The sequence below is a fragment of the Somniosus microcephalus genome, chromosome 1 (genome assembly GCF_052327205.1).
Source record: "Somniosus microcephalus isolate GS21.2 chromosome 1, FLI_Smic_1.0, whole genome shotgun sequence".
Lineage (NCBI taxonomy): Eukaryota > Metazoa > Chordata > Chondrichthyes > Squaliformes > Somniosidae > Somniosus > Somniosus microcephalus.
Window position 1 is genome coordinate 114,633,042 of NC_140987.1, and position 19,660 is coordinate 114,652,701.

At 47.5% G+C, this 19,660-nt stretch overlaps 1 pseudogene; it reads right to left on the bottom strand.

Moving 5' to 3' along the window:
* Positions 1 to 5,167: 5,167 nt before the first annotated feature.
* Positions 5,168 to 19,660, bottom strand: part of LOC147124301 (protein sel-1 homolog 1-like) — a 58,740-nt pseudogene continuing 44,247 nt past the window's right edge.

Sequence of the window (19,660 nt, forward strand, 5' to 3'; positions counted from 1 at the left end):
ACTGGAGGAGCTTACCCTCCAGGGGGAACAGCAGCATTTTGGCCTGTTCGGCATCATTGCACTCGTTGATGCTGGCTGCCTGTTCCACTTCCCTGAAGTGGACCGAGGGGTCCCCCTTTTCTGTGAGCTTTGGTATGTGGCTTACCATAGCTCTAAGCTGTTGGGTGCCATAGGGAACTACGAACTGGTTTTGGAGGGGTCCCTCTTCCCCGTCACGAGCGGGTGGGCCAAACCTTCGCTGCCGGGCCGGGCACATCGGCCCCGGTTCCAGCCTCCCTTGCGGGGGTTGTTCCACCTCCGCTTCTACCCCTAACTCCACCCCCCCCTTGCTGCCAGACCTCGCTAAAACCTGGCGCGACGGGTGGTGGTCGTGGGACCTCCTGTTCCTCAACTGGGTCGTCCCTTGGCACTACCACTTGTGCCTGAACCGTTCTCCCCTCGTTCTCTGTAAAATCCGCCTGGGCTGCCTTCGGGCTTATGAGGCACACCATGCCCTTTGCCTTCCTCAGGGTCAGGCTCAGATTCTCTATCTGTTCCTAGCAGGGGCCATGATCTGCATCTTCAAACCCCTGCTCGCTTGCTAACTTATAGGCTGCCTTTATGTCTTTTACTTTCTCCTCCTGCTCTCTTACTTGTCTCACTAGGCGGGTATTCTTTTCCCACAACCTCAGCTCATTGCTCTTGGCCTCGGTGACCTGGCATTGTAGATATTCCAGCCTGGCCTTATGCTCCCCCATTAACTGTACCCTTTCCTGGTTTAGGGCCTGTAATGCTACCAGTAACTTCTCCCCTGCTAGAGTCCTGTCTTGGACTTCCAGGGCTGACTCCCGTATCTCGGGTGCCTGTGCTTCAACGAGCCTGTCCAAAAGCTGGATCTGTTTCTTGAAGCATATCAGCCAGACTGCCTTTTCTATGAATTTCCTATGATCCTTCCCTTCTGTCCATTTAACTGCAGCATCCACCGGACGCCCAGCCTTTAACAGATTAGTGATCTATTTCTTAGTGATATTCACTTTACTGAATACATAATCAGAAATCTTCTCTTCCATTATGGTTTCCTCTCCCGAATTAGTGTCTACTGTATCGCACCCCTGTTGCCGGAGTCCTGCCGCGGTCACCATTTCTGTAGGGGGTGGCGTGTGTGCAGTCAGCTTTTGCCCCTGACTGGTCTTGAGTGGTTCGAATCACTCCCACACCCCTGGGTTCTAGACACCAGACTTAGGTACAGGCGGCGATACAGAATTGGAGTAGACAACTGGTTTGGTGCAAGAAAACTGTATTTTTATTAAAGGCATAATAAAATTACAACACTGAAAATCACTGGAATAGTTACAGGCATATAAAAGTACACTTAATTAAGAATGGGGAACACACGGCACAACGAGGGAAAAATCACAGTAATAATAATCCCCCTACCCTTGTCCCACCCCCAATATCTGTCTAAATTGTGCTGTGAGGGGCCAGGGATTATGCTCACCAATAAGGGTTTCTGGACAGGTCGAATCCTGTCGATCAAGCAGGTTGCGGTTTTGGGGTTCGCTCTTTGTGTCCTTTGGGGCCCGCCGTCATCACTTGGTCCCAGGGCGCGGTGGTGGAGTCGTCTAAGTAAAGTACCCTCTTTTCCTCCATTAGAGATAGGGAGTAAAGTCTTTGTTGGGTACTTTACCTTGTAGAGTGGAGAACTTCGGGTTTTGTTCTTCTGGTGGTGGTCTGGTCGTCGAAGTTTTGTCGTGGTTGGGGTTCAGTCGGCGGTCTTCGGTATTAGCTCGGTCACGGTGGCCTGGCTCACTACCTGTGCAGTGGCAATGATCCGAAGGTATGGTTTACCCGTCCCTTTCTTACCGCGGTGCTCGTGGTCATTCTGCTTCTTTGAGTTTCAAGTATCTTTGGGCCTGAGCGTGTGCCACCCAACGCTTCCTTGCGTTTCGAGTTACTCTGGACCTGAGCATGTGCCTGCTCGTTCCCCAACGCTTCTCCACACTGCCCTTCTCTGCTTTTCGTCAGCCCTGCCATTCATCTGCTCCAGCCTGCTTGCTGCACACGTCTGCTTGCTTGCTTACTGCATGTTTCTGGCCACTTCTAGTCTCTCTGGTTACCGGTGGGCCTCCAATTATACTATTTCGGAGGTTCGTTATCTGCGCGCCAAATCAGGGTTATTTCTTTGCCCGATTTTTGGCGGACTCATTAAAGTGATTATAGTCGTTCACCTTAACTGCTTTTTGGGTGGTTGCCCCGTTGCTAAATTATCTTTATTGTTCTGGTGTTTGTTATTCATAATGTTTAATCGGTGTCTCCCTGGCTTGGTAGCTTCTTCGAACTGTAACCGATTATTTATGCAAATGGATTCAAGATTAAGTCTTTCCTAAGTTGATTAAGAATGCGTATTCTGCATTGTCTACTTGTCTGGCTCTCAGAAATAACAAATCTTTCACAGGCCCAGGCATGTCAGGGTTTTCAAAAGCCCCTTTTGAATTTGACCTGCCATTTTTGCAGGGCCCTGCTTTCCAATCTTGCAGGCTTCTGCCACGAGGTCCAGAAGCCATTTTGTTTAGGGTACCCTTATTAATAACTTGTCCTTCAGGGTCCCTTTATTACTAACTTTGGGGAATGTGGGAATTTTGAGAATCCTACATTTGCAATCCTCAGGCACCTCCGCCGCATCTCGGGAAGATTGGAAAATTATGGCAAGCCCTTCTGCTATCTCCTCCCCCATTTCTCTTAGCAACCTGGGATGCAGCCATCTGGACCAGGCGACTTATCCACTCTAAGCATACCCAGCCTTTCTTGCACATCCTGTCTATCAATTTTCATCCCTTCCATTGCTTCTACCTTGTTTATAATTCAAATGGAACAAATGACAAAAGCTGAATGAATTGCCAAAGGGGAACTCAGTGAAATCATACATGTAGTGTATGTGCCTTGAAGAAGGAAATATATTCTGCAGCCCCTCTATACTGTAGTACCAGTAGTGACCACACCTGTATATACGTCTGTGTAGTAACTTTGTATAGTAGTTCCAGTTTTGTCTCCATTCAGTAAACACCTGTTACATAAGAACATAAGAACATAAGAAATAGGAGCAGGAGTAGGCCAATCGGCCCCTCGAGCCTGCTCCGCCATTCAATAAGATCATGGCTGATCTGATCCTAACCGCCAATCCACTATCACAGAACCATCTCCTGAATCTAACAGAATTAGACACACGAAATAGGAGCAGGATCAGGCTACACGGCCCCTGGGCCCGCTCCGCTACCCACAGGGCCATGACCGATCCGAACCTAGACTCATGTCCAAATTCCTGCCCGCTCCCCGTAACCCTTAATTTCCTTTACTTCCAGGAAACTGTCTATTTCTGTTTTAAATTTATGTAATGATGTAGCTTCTACAGCTTTTTGGGGCAGCATATTCCATGGACCTACCACCCTCTGAGTGAAGTAGTTCCTCCTCATCTCAGTTTTGAAAGACCAGCCCCTTATTCTAAGACTATGCCCCCTAGTTCTAGTTTCACCCATCATCGGGAACATCCTCCCTGCATCCACCCGATCCAACCCCTTCACAATCTTATATGTTTCAATAAGATCGCCTCTCATTCTTCTGAACTCCAATGAGTAGAGTCCCAATCTACTCAACCTCTCCTCATATGTCCATCCCCTCATCCCCGGGATTAACCGAGTGAACCTTCTTTGTACTGACTCGAGAGCAAGTATGTCCTTTCTTAAGTATGGACACCAAAACTGTACGCAGTATTCCAGGTGCGGTCTCACCAATACCTTGTACAACTGAAGCAATACCTCCCTATTTTTATATTCTATCCCCCTAGCAATGAAAGCCAACATTCCATTGGCCTTCTTAATCACTTGCTGCACCTGCATACTAACCTTTTGAGTTTCGTGCACCAGGACCCCCAGATCCCTTTGTACTTCAGTACTTTCCAGTTTCTTGCCATTAAGATAATAACTTGCTCTACGATTTTTCCTGCCAAAGTGCATAACCTCACACTTTCCAGTATTGTTATAACCAACTTCTGCAGTCCGTGTCTCAATTACACACGGACATTACAATACATATGCATACAGACCTATCTAGTGTCACTACATGAGCTGATGAAAGTTTCCTCACACATTTCCAGCACATATAGATTTTGTATTTTTCAGAAGTATATCCATTTAAAGAAAGGTTGAGTAGGTTGGGCCTCTACTCATTGGAATTCAGAAGAATGAGAGGCGATCTTATCGAAACATATAAGATTGTGAGGGGGCTTGATCGGGTGGATGTGGGGAGGATGTTTCCACTGATGGGTGAGACTAGAACTAGGGGGCATAATCTTAGAATAAGGGGCTGCCATTTCAAAACTGAGATGAGGAGAAACTTCTTCACTCAGAGGGTAGTAAATCTATGGAATTTGCTACCTCAGAGAGCTGTGGAAGCTGCGACATTAAATAAATTAAAAAAGGAGATAGACAGTTTCCTAGCTGATAAGGGAATTAGGGGTTACGGGGAGCGGGCAGGGAAGTGGACGTGAGTCTAGGTTCGGATCAGCCATGATCATATTGAATGGCGGAGCAGGCCCAAGGGGCCGTATGGCCTGCTCCTGCTCCTACTTCTTATGTTCTTATTACTACTCTACGGTGTGGTAAATCTACATAAATAAGTCATACCTAACACAGGTGACAACGGTTATTTCAATGTTATATATATATATTTAAGTCTACATAATACGGCCTAACACAGAACAGCACTTGATCTGAAAGTTATTTTGTTAAACTAAAAGTGCCTTTCCCTGAAGAATAAAAAGTCTTTCCTCTGAGCTTTGGGAAACTGCTCAGATTATTATTTCTTTGCCTGTGAGAATGACCCTGGGTTACACAGTTGGTTTTCCCAGTACCTCATTAACTATTCGGCTGTGCACTAATAACTTGCATGAGTTAGCCTAGTACAGATGTGAAGTGAAAGATTCCTGCACCCTACTGTCACTTCAGAGCGGTCTTTTTGGGAGATAACTTAAGGGGTGTTTCTGTACCCAAAATTTCCTGGGATGTGTTTGCTACAAGCGCGTCTCCCTGCTTGGAGGGCTGGATTGTGGAAATACCCCTTTAATACTGCTGTTTCCAGCAAATAATTTTTGTCATTTACAAATAATTACTGACCAAATTGACCCAGTTTGACATCACAACAGCCTTGCTGCTAGCAGCAAACTCGATATGAGGCACAGGAAATTACAACCACTTTTCAAGTTGTGCCAGAGGAAATCTTGATGCTTGCAGTTATCTTCAATATATTTTATGGGAACCAGATGCAGAGTCCTTGCTGAAAGTTCTGAATTTATCCAAGCCTGCAGCTCCTTTTGCTCTTTGCCTGATTCATGACCTAAAAAGCAAAGAAAAGAGAAATATCTGAAGTAATTGTTTGTTGTAAAAATACACTGCTTAGTATTTACATAGATCTGAAGCTTTTGTAAATTCACAGTGATGACATTTGGAATGGAAACATTTCTTTAGAGCATGGGACTCCTCACTTAAGAAATTATGAAATAGATCTTATTATGGACTGTTGCTTTAACTCTCCTAGGTTCATAAAATCATAGAATGATATAGCACAGATGTAGGCCATTCGGCCCATCGTGCCTGTGCTGGCTCTTTGAAAGAGCCATCCAATTAGTCCCACTCCCCTGCTCTTTCCCCATAGCCCTGTAAAATCAGGTCACTCACACATGGTGAATTGACACTGTGATTAAAAATGCTTATTTGTTGTGATAAGCCCATTTCCAGCTGTATTATCCAAACTTCACCAAGTTTGGGTAAAAACAAGCAGAGTGGGTCAAGAAGAGTCAGAGAGCTTAACAAAGGTAATCGGGCATCAGTGACTAAGGTGACATCAGGGAAAAATAGAAAAAAGTTAAAGCTAAAGGCACTATATCTGAATGCGCGAAGCATTCGCAACAAAATACAGTAGATGAATTATTAGCACAGATAGAAAGAAATGGGTTTGATCTAATAGCCATTACAGAGACATGGGCAGGAATTTTTAAGTTTCTGAGCCGCCTGGGGCGGGAGGGTCCCGGTAGACCGCAGAAACCCAGAAGTCCGGAGTTTTAATGCCACAGAGGCCTGGGTTAATGATCCGGAGACATGAGTTCAAATTCCAGCATGGCAGCTGGGGAATTCAGTTAATTAAATAAACAACTGGAATAAAAAGCTGGTATCAGTAATGGTAACTAGTAATGTCGTTAAAACCCATCTGGATAACTAATGTCCTTTAGGGAAGGAAATCTGCCGTCCTTTCCTGGTCTGGCCTATATGTGACTCCAGACCCACAGCAATGTGGTTGACTCTTAATTGCCCTCTGAAATGGCCCAGCAAGCCACTCAGTTGTAAAAAATCGCTACGAAACATAATAAGAAGAATAAAACCGGACAGACCACCCGGCATCGACTTCGGCATCGACCACAGACACAGTTACGGACACAGTAACGGCACACCCAACCCAGTCAACCCTGCAAAGTCCTCCTCACCAACATCTGGGGACTTGTGCCAAAATTGGGAGAGCTGTCCCACAGACTAGTCAAGCAACAGCCTGACATAGTCGTACTCACAGAATCATACCTTTCAGCCAATGTCCCAAACTCCTCCATCACCATCCCTGGGTATGTCCTGTCCCACCGGCAGGACAGATCCACCAGGGGTGGCGGCACAGTGGTATACAGTCAGGAAGGTGTGGCCTTGGGAGTCCTCAACATTGACTTCAGACCGCATGAAGTCTCATGGCTTCAGGGCAAGCATGGGCAAGGAAAGCTCCTGCTGATTACCATCTACCGCTCTCCCTCAGCTGATGAATCAGTACTCCTCCATGTTGAACACCACTTGGAAGAAGTACTGAGAGTAGCAAGGGCACAGAATGTACTCTAGATGGGGGACTTCAATGTCCCTCACCAAGAGTGGCTCGGTAGCACCACTACTGACCGAGCTGGCCGAGTCCTGAAGGACATAACTGCCAGTCTGGGCCTGCGGCAGGTGGTGAGAGAACCAACACAAGGGAACAATCTACTTGACCTCGTCCTCACCAATCTATCTGTCGCAGATGCATCTGTCCATGACAGTATTGGTAGCAGTGACCACCGCACAGTCATTGTGGAGATGAAGTCCTGTCTTCACACTGAGGACACCCTCCATCGTGTTGTGTGGCACTACCACCGTGCTAAATGGGATAGATTCAGAATAGATCTAGCAGCTCAAAACTGGGCATCCATGAGGCGCTGTGGGCATCAGCAGCAGCAGAATTGTATTCCACCACAATCTGTAACCTCGTGGCCCGGCATATCCCTCACTCAAACACCATCAAGCCAGGGGACCTATTATGTCCATGTGTAATTGAGACACGGACTGCAGGAGTTGATTATAACAAGTCTTTACTGAATGGAGACAATCTGGAAACTGAAACTACAGAAGCCTGCTAGGGCCTTTTATACAGGGGTGGTCACTGCCGGTACTGCAGTCTGAGACCAGTTATTCCCTTAAAGGTACATACACAACAATTCCTCCCCTTTTAGATAAACAGTACGTAACATTCATTTAGCAACTAAATAATAACTAATTACAATTACAATTACGGTTGCTAGATACATTGGTTGAAGTTAAGCAATTATAAGTTCAGTCTTTGAGGAGGCTTCCTGATTCTGTCTGGATAACGCCTCTTTGGGATATCAGGTTCTTCTGGCAAGGTTGAGTCAGGATCAATGTCGTTGTTTGGTTCGTCTGCTTCCAATATCACCGATTCTGCGGTAGATGCAATTGGTACTTCGGTTTCATCGCCAGGTGTATCAGATCGTGGTGTGGAGTTGACGTTTTCCAGCGACTCTAGAATCTGGTCAGCATGGCGTCTTACAATGCTCTCTCCAACGTTCACGGTATACATTAGAGGTCCTTGCCATGTACAGATCGTTCCTGGCTGCCATTTCTCTGTGCGGTAGTCCCGGGCCAAAACTGGTTGACCTATCTTAAAACTCCTGGTCGGCCTTTCATTCATATTCTGAAACAGCCTGTTCTCCACATCTCTTCTGACGTTTGGCTTAACCAAATCCAAGCGGCATCGTAGTCTTTGATTGAAGAACATCATGGCTGGAGTTTGGTTGGTAACCGCATGTGTTGCATTCCGGTAGGCAAACAAGAAGTTATCCACCTTGTGTTGCAGGGGTATATCTTCATTACACATTGCCTTGATAGCCTTCTTGAATGTTTGAACAAACCTCTCGGCCAATCCATTAGTGGCTGGATGATATGGGGCGGATGTGTAATGCTTAACACCATTGTTCTTTAAGAACCTCCGGAACTCTTCAGACACAAACTGTGGTCCATTGTCAGAGCAAATCTGTTCAGGCAGCCCATTCCTGGCGAATATGGTTCGTAAGACTGTGATAGTTTTTTCTGTGGTGGTTGAGGACATTTTTATTACCTCTGGCCACTTTGAATGTGCATCCACCGCAATTAAAAACATCGAGTCCATAAAGGGACCAGCAAAATCAATGTGCACCCTTTGCCATGGAGATGAGGGCCACTCCCATGGATGTAGAGGGGCTTGTGGTGGGACGTTTTGGACCTTCTGGCATCCTGTACAGCTCTTGGTCATCTCTTCGATTTCTCTATCGATTCCCGGCCACCACACAAACGCTCTGGCTAAGTTCTTCATTTTTACCCCTCCCAGATGACCCTCATGAAGCTCATTGAGCACTCTATCCTTCAATTTGGGTGGAATTACTACTCTGGCTCCACACATCAAGGTTCCTCGGCACACTGACAGCTGTTCTCTTCTCGGCGAGAATGCTGGCAGCAGTGGTTCGCCATGTGCTGGCCATCCCTTCACCGTTAAATCATAGACCCAGGAGAGTGTCGGGTCATTTCGTGTTTCATTTTCTATGTTTGCATTCGTCACAGGGAGACATTCGACTACAGTCGAGTGGAATAACTCCACTGGATCCACTGCCAGTTCTTCTTCCACCGTCGGCAACGGTAGGCGCGACAATCCATCAGCATTCCCATGCTGTTTAGTTCCTTTGTACTCAATGTCATATTGGTGTGCCCCTAGGAGAAGGGACCAACTCTGTAGCCGTTGTGCCGTCATTATCGGTACGCCCTTCTGAGGGTTGAAAATGGAGACGAGAGGTTGATGATCAGTTAGCAGAGTAAATTTCTGACTGTGCAGGTAGTGATTGAACTTCTTCACCCCCCATACCAGGCTGAGGGCCTCTCTGTCAATCTGGGCGTAGTTACGCTCGGCTGAAGTTAACGAGCGTGACGCAAAAGCTATCGGCCTCTCTGAACCATCAAGGAATTTATGTGACAGTACCGCCCCAATGCCGTAGGGAGACGCATCACACGCCAGTCTTATCGCTAGTGATGGGTTGTAGTGAGCCAATACTTCTCTTGAAGTGATTAGGTCCTTACTCTTCTGAAAGGCCCGCTTACATTCATCGCTCCATTTCCATGCTACTCCCGTTTGTAGTAGAGCGTTCAGTGGGTGCAGAATTGTCGACAAATTCAGCAAAAACTTATGATAGTAATTCACCAATCCGAGGAATGACCTCAGTTGCGACACATTTTCAGGCGCTGGAGCCTTAACTACCGCTTCAATTTTGTCAGAGGACTTATGCAACCCCTCTTCATCAATCACGTGGCCACAGTACGATATCTGTTTCTTAAAAAACTCGCACTTGGGGCAATTGGCTCGTAGCCCATGTTCACGTAGCCTAGTGAGCACCTGCTCTAGGTTGGCAAGGTGTTCACTGTCATCTTCACCTGTCACTAGGATGTCGTCCAAGTAACACTGAGTCCCCGGAATCCCTTGCAGGACTTGTTCCATCGCTCTTTGCCATATCGCCGGAGCGAATGCTACTCCGAATACCAGTCGATTATACTGGTAAAGACCTTTGTGAGTGTTTATCGTGAGATACTTCCTAGAGGATTCTTCAACCTCCATCTGCAAATATGCTTGTGCTAGGTCAATTTTTGTAAAACGCTTCCCTCCAGATAGTGAGGCGAAGATATCTTCTATCCTTGGAAGAGGATATTGTACTGTGTGAAGGGTTGGGTTCACCATCACCTTGAAGTCCCCACAGATGCGAACCTTCCTTGGCTCCTCAGACTTATTGTTTAACGTTTCCTTCATGACAGGAACGATGGGTGTCGCCCACTCACTCCAGTCTACCTTAGATAACACGCCTGCATTCTCCAGATTCTCCAGCTCTGCCTCGACGGCTGGGCGAATTGCATATGGTACCGGCCTTGCATTGAAAAACTTGGGAATTGCATTCTCCTCTATTTTTATCAAGGCGGGAGTGCCCAGTTCTTGTTGAAATACCTCTTTGGCGTCAGCTAAGATTGTTGACAATCAGCCAGTAGTGACGTCGTCATCCTTTTTACCAGCCACCGTCAGTGCCTGAATGGAGTGCCAGTCTAAACTTATCTTTCTGATCCATTCACGTCCCAATAACGGTGGTCCACCATCTTGCAGAATGTAGAGATACAATTTCCGTATTTTCTTGCCGTTGTATTCGACAGGCACCCTTATTTTTCCTCTGGGGTATACTTTTTGCCCCATATACATCCTCAAGACAATGGATGTCTCTCTCAAGGGTATGTGTGAGAATAGCCGCTCGTAGTCTCGTCGATTCATGACGGTTAGAGCTGATCCTGTATCCAATTCCATTTTGACTTGGGACCCTGCTATCGTGAGGGTGACCCAAGTGGTTCGGTGATCCTCTTTTGTGATTATGTTGTGAAGTTTGAGACAGCTTAGTCTCTTGTTCCCGGATTCACTATCGCTCATTTGGTCTTCGGAACTACTGTCCGTCATCTTTTGTACTTTCCTGTACGGTTCCTTAGTAGCCTTTTTGTTGTCGTTGGTCTTCTTCCCAGACCTGCAAACTCGTGCAATGTGTCCCATCTTTCCGCATTGCCTGCATATTTTGTCCTTGGACCAGCAGTCCTTCTGGTCATGGTTTGTTCTGCCGCAGCGATAACATTTTGCAAATCCCCGTGTCATTTCGTGGGTGCCGTATTCCTGTGGCTTTTGTTGTATTTCCGCAGCTCCCCTTGCTGCTGCTTCGTACGATACTGCCACGCTGAAAGCCTTATCTAGCGTCAGCTGTTTCTCTGAGAGTAACCTCTTCTGGGTTCCTTCACTCAGGAGTCCACAGACAAATTTGTCCCGTAAGGTATCTGCCAGTCCTGCTCCGAACTGGCAGTGCTTTGATAGCTTGCATAGTCCCGTAAGGTAATCAGCATTGCTCTCATTTTTATGCTGATTTCTCCTGTGGAATTTAAATCTTTCTGCTATCAGCAGCGGTGTAGGATTTAGGTGTTCCTGTAGGATAGCAACAATTTCGTTAAAACTCTTCGCCATCGGTTTGGCTGGAGTAATCAGGTCCCGCAATAGGCCGTACGTTCTTGCGCCCATTAAATTTAGCAATACCGATGCCTTTTTCTCATCGGCTATTTCATTTGCCTCGCAATATACCTTGACTCTTTCCACATACGTGGTCCAGTCTTCTATTGCATTATTGAAGGCAGTGATATCGCCAGTCTTTGGCATCTTGAAAATCTAAGATGGCGCCTCCCGCGCTTTGCCTTCGTCCCCGATGGATCAAAATGGCGCCTCCCGCACTTTTCCTTCTTCCCCGCCGAGTTAAGATAGCGCCTCCCGCGCTTTCCCGCCGCTGCCGCTGCTGTTGCTGGTGATTATATTTATTTTACTATCCTGTAATGGCGACGCCCTATGGTCTTCGCGCCTCCCCGATCGCTGCTGCCAACGCCGTGCTCCGCGGTATTTTTATTTTTCTATCGCGCTTCAATATTTGCTCCGTTAATTGAAGAACCATTCCTGTCATGGAGCGGACCCTCTGGGACACTTCCCTCCCTCTTCTTAGGTCCGAACGCTGCCCGGCTTCGAAGCACCGGCCGCGCCCTGTGTGCTCCACCCTCTCTCTCTCTCTCTTTGCTTCCCGACTCGCTGCCCGGCCCCGTTGCAGAGCCACCCGATCGAGCTCTAGCCCGCCGCAGCCCAGGAAGGATCAGTGCACTACCTGCCACCAGCCCGATTAGCTGGGAAACCACAGACTGGAGATCCAAGCCTGGCTCTCAACAGTCTCTCCTGCACTTTTCAATTCGATGATATGGAGGGCGGTTGCCCACGGTCGACGCCCGTTTCTCGAGTTTCTTTGGATTACTTTTTTTTTTCTTCTGGCTTCGACCTTCAATAACGTCGTCTGAGGTGCTGCCGAGTTGCAGGTAAGTTCGTTTCTTACTCGTCGCCAGTATTATGTCCGTGTATAATTGAGACACGGACTGCAGGAGTTGATTATAACAAGTCTTTACTGAATGGAGACAATCTGGAAACTGAAACTACAGAAGCCTGCTAGGGCCTTTTATACAGGGGTGGTCACTGCCGGTACTGCAGTCTGAGACCAGTTATTCCCTTAAAGGTACATACACAACAGGACCAACCCTGGTTCAATAAGGAGTGTAGAAGAGCATGCCAGGAGCAACACCAGGCGTACCTAATAATGAGGTGCCAACCTAGGGAAGCTGCAACACAAACTACATGCATGCTAAAAAGCGGAAGCAGCATGCTAAACACTGGGCTAAGCGATCCCACAGTCAATGGATCAGATCAGAGTTCTGCAGTCCTGCCACATCCAGTCGTGAATGGTGGTGGACCATTAAACAACTAACGGGAGGAGGAGGCTCCATGAATATCCCCATCCTCAATGATGGCGGAGCCCAGCACGTGAGTGCAAAAGACAAGGCTAAAGCGTTTGCAACCATCTTCAGCCAGAAGTGCCGAGTGGATGATCCATATCGGACTCATCCTGAGGTCCCCACCATCACAGAAGCCAATCTTCAGCCAATTCGATTCACTCCACGTGATATCAAGAAATGGCTGAGCGCACTGGATACAGCAAAGGCTATGGGCCCCGACAACATCCCGGCTGTCGTGCTGAAGACTTGTGCTCCAGAACTAGCCGCACCTCTAGCCAAACTGTCCCCGTACAGCTACAACACTGGCATCTATCCAACAATGTGGAAAACTGCCCAGGTATGTCCTGTCCACAAAAAGCAGGACAAATCCAATCCAGCCAATTACCGCCCCATCAGTCTATTCTCAATCATCAGCAAAGTGATGGAAGGTGTCATCGACAGTGCTATTAAGTGCCAGGCAATGACTATCTCCAACAAGCGAGAGTCTAACCACTGCCCCTTGACATTCAACGGCATTACTATCGCCAAATGCCCCACCATAAACATCCTGGGAGTCACCATTGACCAGAAACTTAACTGGACCAGCCACATAAATACTGTGGCTACAAGAGCAGGTCAGAAGCTAGGTATTCTGTGGTGAGTGTATCACCTCCTGACTCCCCAAAGCCTTTCCACCATCTACAAGGCACAAGTCAGGAGTGTGATAGAATACTCTCCACTTGCCTGGATGAGTGCAGCTCCAACAACACTCAAGAAGCTCGACACCATCCAGGACAAAGCAGCCCGCTTGATTGGCACGCCATCTACCACCTTAAACATTCGCTCCCTCCACCACCAGCGTACCGTGGCTGCAGTGTGTATCATCTATAAGATGCACTGCAGCAACTCACCAAGGCTTCATCGGCAGCACCTCCCAAACCCGCGACCTCTTCCACCTAGAAGGATAAGGGCAGCAGGCGCATGGGAACACCAGCAACTCTAAGTTCCCCTCCAAGTCACACATCATCCTGACTTAGAAGTATATCACCGTTCCTTCATCGTCGCTGGGTCAAAATCCTGGAACTCCCTCCCAACAGCATTGTGAGAGTACCTTCACCACACGGACTGCAGCGGTTCAAGAAGGCAGCTCATCACCACCTTCTCAAGGGCAATTAGGGGTGGGCAATAAATGCTGGCCTTGCCAGTGATGCCCACATCCCATAAATAAATTTAAAAAACACTGCACCACTAGCCTCACACTCTGCTCAATGCACAACCCGCCCATTACTCACCTACCAACAATCTCTACCAAACACGAGGCACACCTTACATTCCTAGCGTCGCCTCACCCTCACGCACGTACCACTGCTGCAAGCCACACACCCACATCTCATAGCTTGACTGCACTGTCAGCTATTTAACCATGACAGCCACATCACCCAAACATATTATACCACACTCACTGACACATTTCCCTTTCTCTTGAAGGAAAAGGTGGCACATAACCGGTGCCAGCAGACTGTAACCAGCGGGGGACAGGCTCGCCTGCATCACCTCACCCTCTTGGAATAGACAGTGCTGGCCATTCTTGGCAGAGGCATGGCTGAGCCCGCGGCAGGCTGAAAGAATACAAGATGCCAGGATCCTCATATGTTATCCTCCTTCTCACATCCTACTTCCCCCCCATCCCACAATCTCTTCTGATTTACAATCTGCACATTGTGTAAGTTTTGGTCGCCTTATCTGAGGAAGGATGTTCTTGCCATGGAAGGAGTTCAGCGAAGATTCACCAGGTTGATACCTGGGATGGCAGGAATGACGTATGAGCAGAGATTGGGTCGATTGGGCTTATACTCGCTGGAGTTTAGAAGAATGAGAGGGGATCTCATTGAAACTTATAAAATTCTGACAGGACGGGACAGACTAGATGTAGGAAGGATGTTCCCGATGGTCGGGGAGTCCAGAACCAGGGGTCACAGTCTAAGGATAAGGGGTAAGCCATTTAGGACTGAAATGAGGAGGAATTTCTTCACCCAGAGAGTGGTGAACCTGTGGAATTCTCTACCGCAGAAGGCAGTAGAGGCCAATTCATTAAATATATTCAAGAAGGAGTTGGATATATTTCTTAAGGCTAAAGGGATCAAGGGGTATGGGGAGAAAGCAGGGACAGGGTACTGAATTTGGATGATCAGCCATGATCTCATTGAATGGCGGAGCAGGCTCGAGGGGCCGAATGGCCTACTCCTGCTCCTATCTTCTATGTTTCTATGTTTCATACACTTCTTGCCTCTGCCCTCCCCTCACCACACCCTAGCCTTGTGCCTTTCTCATTTCAGACACCCAATTCCAGCCTAACCAGCCATTGGGAGGAGGGGGAGGGTGGAGGTGGAGGAGGAGATGGAGAAGGCAATGGAGGAGGAGGTGGAGAAGGAGGTGGAGGAGGAGGAGGTATTGTTCTTGTTCACACTCCCAGCCACCAGCTCCTCGAGGTTGTCCTGCAAGGCCATCTACAATCTCTCTCCCACTGAAAGTCAGCAGCCTTCCACCAGCCATGCTGCAGCCACTGGGTTAACACTGCTTAGGAGCACTAGGATAGGCAAAGGCAGACACAAGATACTCACTAATGGAATGCACAAGGGTGATTAATTGATTTTTTAAATGTAATATTGGATGCATATATGGATAACGTTGGATTGGAAAGTGTGCTTTGTGGTGGCTTTTATTACAGCATTGTGGTCAAGAGGGTGCTATGATGGTCAGTAACAGAGGGAAGGTAAGGTGTGGGATTAATGTTGAATGGGGAATTGGGGTTGCGTTCACTGGTACCATAGGCAGATGATTCTATACCGATATCCGAGCCAGAAAGGGGCTGTTTCAGTTGCGTCCTTCCTACTGCTTCTTCCTCCTCCTCTTCCACATCCTTCTCTTCCGCCTCCTCCTTTTCTGCTTCCCCCTTTTCTGCTTCCTCCTCTTCTGCTTCTTCCTCTTCCTCTTCCTCCTCCCTCTGTGAGCATCTCCATGTCATGCTGCAGCCCAAGGGGAACTGCAACTAGGGCCCTTAGGACTGGGAGCAAGTGGTGTTCCCAGAGGCCTTCCTTTCAGAGCCAAAGCCTTGCAAACATCCAGCAGCACTTCCCATACACTTTAACAACTTTGTAAATGTCTTATACCAAGCCACTGCTCAAATAAACTGTACAGGAACCAGTACAAAAGAAAAAAAGCAAAACTTACCTCAAAGTTGCTATAAATAGCACTGGTGGGGTGTCCATCATGCGTTCAGCTGTACGTGCTTTGGAGAGGATGTACATCCGAGCAGCAACACCCAAAATAGCAGGTTGTGCGTCAAATCAACGTTGCACACTGATTGATGTCACGGTCTGCCTCATTACCATCAGATGACAGGGGTGTTGGTGCCAACTTTTTTCATTTACCTGAATTCAGCCACGAGAAGGCCGCCCGCCCCAAAGGAATCGACACTGCCATTTTAATTAAGTGCTCCTCCTGGCCCCACAAGAATACCTTGGACCTCCCTGCCTCAGGCTTCCCCATCCCCCATTCACAGACTTACAAACCCCACCAATCCATACTTACCATGCCAGGATCCAGTTCCGTGGGTCCCCAGCAGCAGCCTGACCTCCCACCAATTTTGACACCCACCCGCCAGCGTGACGTCATTCCCACCAGTTTCGGGTGGGAGTCAATATCAGGGCATTCTGTCAAATCTCCTTTGAAATCCACCGCAAGTTCAACATTTTAATCCGGTCTGTCAATGTATGTTTAATGATGATGAAAATTATTAGCAAAAAAATTACATTTTTATTGAGGTTGGTGGAATGAAGCTACTTACAAATTAAATTCCAATCCTGTAAATTGTAATTAGATCTGATTTCGGGATTCCGTTAAATCTCATTACGGGATTCCCTTCGGAAATGATTAAAATCGAATTCTGTTTTGTGATTGGAGGACTAGGCCCACATGATCCAGGTACGCATCCGCACCGCCTGAATCCCTTGGATCTGTGGGCCACTGCGCTGCCCTCCGCCTTGCAGCCTCACACCACAAGTTTTCGCAGCCTCGCCGTCATCAGGTAGTCGCGTATGCCTTTCACGGGTCGGAGGCGTACTCCGGAGGTACGCCTCCGACTGCAATTTTTGACCCTACGTTCTTAAGAACATGTGTGAAAGTGTTGTATATGAGATTTTAGCAGATACAGAAGCCTGCAGCAGGTATAACTGTCCGACTCATTCATCTCAGTAAGTTTGTGTCTTCGATTCACGAATAGGGACTGATATTCCGCCATTCTGCATCAGCCCCTAAGCATAATAAAAGGTATCATTTCAGACTCTGAATCTGAATCCATTTGGGATTTACTACCCATTTTTACATTTATTCCTTCCTTCCCCACAGTTCCTTTTAACTGTTATAAACATAGCATTGTACTACGTAGATCCATAGCACAAGAACAAGTTAGCTTGCCAAGCAGATTAAAATACAGCATTGATTTCTAGTTCTTACTGAAGTTCCTTTTTCCAGCAGTCGGAATGGTCTAACACATCACATGAGGGAAAGATGCCTTTCCACCACCTACAAGGTTATACAGACAGTTAGCTCATTAAGGGGGTGAAATTGGTGCCTTTGCGCCTCCCGTTCGGGCCCCAGGGGCACTAATGGGCCGCAAATGGCTTTGCGACCTGGTGCGGCGCTGACATCGACTCCCGCCATGTTCAGTGGGGGTTTTGAGGCGGCGCTACAGCATTACGCCACGATCTCCTTCGCCGGGAGATTGTGACGTCACCGCCGTGCGCATCGCCCCGGTAGCACCCCGGACCCGAAATTGACTTCCGCTCCCTGCAGCAGCACCAGTCGAAAACACCGACAGCTGCAGAAGGCGTGCATCAGGCGGCCGGCCACTTCAGGGGCAATGATTAAAGGCGAGCTGGCCGAGGTAAGTGGAAAAAATACTTACCTTTCCTGTTCTAGTTTTTTTCATGGGTTCCTGCTTAAGTGCCGGGCTGATCGCGTAGGATCGCAGCTGCCTTGGTGCTCCAGGTAGGTAATTTTTCTATTGCAGAGCCTGCAGCGATGGCCCGTCCCTTTAAGGGAGGGAAGGAGCCTTTGAACACGGCAGCGCTGCACGGCCCAGTGTGCTGAAGTCTCCGCCCCGCTCTCCAACATTAGCACCCTAAAAAGAAGTGGAGTGCTTGATTTAGCCCTCCACCTCCCTCTTGGGGGCGCTAAAACTCAATTTTGCGGTCGCCAGTGCTAATTAGCGTCCAGGTGATGTTAGCACCCCAAAATGGTCAATACTGAATTTTTCCCCCAAAAAGTTTCATACAATTGTTCTCTGTACATTAGGCTCACTGATTAATTGATAAGTCAAAGATGGCTTTGATTTAAGGCAGGAAGGAAGCATTCACTCTTGCCTTTCCCCCTGTGAGGCAGGATGACCCAGGTTATAAATTTATACTTCAAGCTATTTGGAAAGTGTTTTGGTCTTTGCTATTTATAAAATAGCTGGTTTCCCTCATCCCTTATGATTGTGTGCTGCATTGAGTAACATATGGTTTTGATAACCTGCTGGCAGTTTTCAAAGTGAATTGCCAAATGTAGTATGAACAGTTTAAAAGAGGACACAGGAATCCTTCAAAGTTCTAAAGAGAGGGATTTGTACACTTACTGATATCTTTAAGTTGTCCCCTCTTGCTGTATTACACTGGTGTTTAGAGACAGCCAATGATTAGACACTTTCAAATTCTCCCTTAAATGTCAACATGAAGTTCTGTCCCAGCGATGTTATGAATCCATTGTTTCAATGACATGGAGTGGAATCTCACGATGGCACACTTTGGACAGAAAATTGTGGTAAGTGTGCACGGGATTTCCCAATGGAACTATTTACTTCCAACCTGTGCTTTTAAAAATTATATATTTTGCATTATTTGGACCATGTTATAATGTGACATGACCAGAATGTTTAATTGATGCTTTTGTGTAGTTCAATCTCAAACCCATTGTTTGGACATGCATCAGTCTGGCATTTATCTGTAGTTAGATTTATTAAGACTTAGGCCCTGATATTAACAGGGAGGCAGGAAGGGTGCGGGGGAAATCCCAGCAGAGTCGGGGATGTCGATCAAAATGGCAGGGCCTCATTTAAATAATCTGCTGCAGATTCCTACCTGACAGTCGGCCAAATTGACAACCTGGCCGGCAGGCAAGGACCAAAAGAAGCGGCAGGAGACGACAGCCAGGGACCGTGGGGACGGTCCTCGTCAGTCAGCTGAGGCTGAAGGCTCCGCGCCGTGAACATGGCTGGAGGGGGGGAACAAGGACATCGAGGCCACCATTGGGAGGAGGGGGCAAAACTATCAAGGCCGCAATCAGGGCTGGGGGACGCTATAAGCTCCTTCTGCCCACAAGGAGGGCTAAAAGGAGCTGATCTTCAGCACTTACCTTGGCCAGCTGGCAGCTTCTGGCTCAGATCTGTTGCCAGGAATCCCACAGAGAAGCCTTCCACTCACTTACTGTTAAATTTAAGTTGCAGTGCCGATGATGTCATCGGGCCGCGATTTTTGAATGTTAATAAGGCCCACAACTGCCTTTAGTGGGAGCCTCATCATTGGTCTGATTTATATTTGTTAAATTTTAAACAGGTGGGACTGATGTCAAGTTGGGGTCAGGTTGTTTGATCCTGATATTTTACATTGGGATCAAACGCCTTCTTGAACCGCAGAGGGAAGTTAAGAATCAGCCACATTGCTGTGGGTCTGGAGTCACATATAGGCCAGACCAGGTAAGGACAGCAGATTTCCTTCCCTAATGGACATTAGTGAACCAGATGGGTTTTTACGACAATCCGATAGTTTCATGGTCACCGTTACTGGTACCAGCTTTTTATTCCAGATTTATTTAATTAACTGAATTTAAATTCG